The sequence below is a fragment of the Oratosquilla oratoria genome, chromosome 17 (genome assembly GCF_046742065.1).
Source record: "Oratosquilla oratoria isolate Oo_2021 chromosome 17, ASM4674206v1, whole genome shotgun sequence".
NCBI classification, from domain to species: domain Eukaryota; kingdom Metazoa; phylum Arthropoda; class Malacostraca; order Stomatopoda; family Squillidae; genus Oratosquilla; species Oratosquilla oratoria.
Window position 1 is genome coordinate 47,976,350 of NC_134793.1, and position 2,500 is coordinate 47,978,849.

At 42.8% G+C, this 2,500-nt stretch overlaps 1 protein-coding gene across 1 annotated transcript in view; it reads right to left on the reverse strand.

Moving 5' to 3' along the window:
- LOC143034267 (glutamate receptor 1-like) overlaps positions 1-2,500 on the reverse strand; it is a 1,284,256-nt gene that overhangs the window by 908,810 nt on the left and 372,946 nt on the right. The window lies entirely within an intron of this gene.

The following is a 2,500-nucleotide window of genomic DNA, read 5'->3' on the forward strand; positions in this document are numbered from 1 at the left end:
ATACATGTCAGTTCTCCCGCGATTATAAAAGTGATCTCTGATGAGAAGCAGTCTTAAGATATTTAAAATAATCTAATGTTAACGAAATGATAAATAAAAATGTATGTATAATTTTAATTACGTACGTAGGAACGCGAGCAAAAATTGCAAGGACACAGGAATGTCCACAAGACAAGACAATGAAAAGACATTTTGCCCTCTGCGAGCATGGAGGAGGAGAAGGAAAAGAAGAGGAGAAGGAGGAAGAGGAGGAGGAGGAGGAGGAGGAGGAGGAGGAGGAGGAGGAGGAGGAGGAGGAGGAGGAGGAGGAGGAGTAGGAGGATGTTGGGGAATGAAATGGAAGAAACAAGAGGAGGAAGACGAGTTGGTGGAGGGAAGCGAGTAATGGGAGGAAGAGGAGGAGGAGGATGGAGGAGGAGGAGGAGGAGGAGAAGGAGTAGAAGGAAGAGGAGTGAGAGATGAAAGAAGAAGAATACGAGAAAGAAGACTGGGGTAACATGACAAAATGGAAGAGGAAGAAGAGAAGAAAGTAGAGGAGGAGGAAAAGAAGGAAGAAGAGGAAGAGGAGGAGGAAAAGAAGGTGGAGAAGGAAGAGGAGGAGAATTTATAGGAGGAATAGGAGGAAGGATATACATAAGTGGAAAAGATAAGAAAAAAGGAAGACGAATAGAAAGAGATGAATAAAGAAAATGAAATAAAATAAATCAAATCAAATAAGAATGACTATATTGGCCTGCGCAGCCCGTTTCTAATCTCGTCTAACATTAAATTCTTGCCATTTCCAACAAGAACTTTTAATTGAATAGTAAAAAGAACTTCATTCGGAAATAAAAGGAAAAGTTTGACAAATCAAACTTTTTCATCTATTGGGGGTGGATTTAGTACCCTGAAATAATCCTGCTGGAAAGTAATTGCAATAATTGGAATCACCTTCTGTTCACAATAATCTAGCTTGTTATTACTAAAATGAAAATAACTGTCACGAGTATCTTTCGTGTCATGCTTTTTGACTGATGACATAATGTCGCTTGGCAATATGAAGACGACTCAACGAGGCGTGGCTTAATGACGTAATGTCGTCTATTAATGTGAAGAAACGCCCAGTAGGGCGTGGCTTAATGACGTCAAGTCGTTTGTAAATGTAAAGAGGCGACAGCTAGAAGTGACATAATGATGTAACGACATCTTTCATTGGTTTAGAAGCACCAAGGAGGCGTGGCATTATGAGGTACCGATACTTGTCACTGTGTGAAGAAGCAATGAGACTCAGTGTCGATAAGTCGCCCATTAATACACAATATAAAAAAGCGTAGATTATCATGATATCACTTATCAATGTGAATAATGAAAAAGGATGTCCTTATGTCATTAGTCCATTATCACTAAAGAAGATTGTAACACAATTTCTTGAAGTTGATAGAGAAACCAAGAAATAGATCAGGGACTGTGCATAAGAAAGACATCAAAAGCAATTTATCAAGGAAGAAGGAAGAAAATAGAAGGAATATGAAAAAAAGGAGAAGATGAAGGAAGAAGAGGTGAATAAGCTGAAGAAATTAAAAGAGGAGGAATAGGAAATGGAAAGTCAGGAGGATGAGAAGTAGGGGGACCAGGAAAATGGGGAGAAGAGGGACAAGGAGGAGGAGGAGGAGGAGGAGGAGGAGGAGGAGGAGGAGGAAAGGAGGAGGAGGAGGAGGAGGAGGAGGAGGAGGAGGAGGAGGAGGAGGAGGAGGAGGAGGAGGAGGAGGAGGAGGAGTAAGGGGAGGAGTATAGAAGGAGGAGACGAAGGAAAACAAAGTAAGAGGAGGAGAATGAGGAAGGTGAGGAGGAGGAAGAAGAGGAAAGGAAAGGAAGGAGGATGAATTTAGGAAGAAAAGAGGAAGAGGAAGAAAAAAAGCGTATCAGGAGAAGAACGAGGAACGGAGCAGGAGATGAGAAGTACAGGAGTATAAGAAAGGAAAAAGAAAAGAAGAGGAAGAAGGAAAGGAGACGAAAGAGGAAAAGAGGAACCAAAAAAACGATGGAGGAAAGGTGACAAGGAAAAATGGAGGACGAACAGACAATAAAAGAAGTAGGAGGAGGAGGAGGGGGAAAAGGTGGTGGAAGAAGAGGAGAAAGAGGAATAGGAGGAGGGGGAGGAGGAGAAAGAGAAAAAAGGAAGAGGAAGTGGAGAAGGAGTAGAAGAAAAAGAAGAAAGAGAAAGAGGAGGAGGAGGAGAAGGAGGAGGAAGAGAAGAAGGATTAAGAGAGGAATAGAACGGACGAAGGATAAGGAGGAGCAGCAAGAGGGGAAGTAGGAGAAGGAGGGGAGAAAAGGGAAGGGAAAAGGGGGGGATGGAAGGAGGGAAAACGGCGGGGGAAAATAGAGAGGGGTTGACGACTTTTGAAAATGGGCAAATCCACTGTCCATCTTGCAGGGCCACTGAAGGCAGGTAGTGGCCGTCACTGGTCCCAAGCATTAACGGAAGGGGAATATGTAACAACACATCAGTTTACCGTAA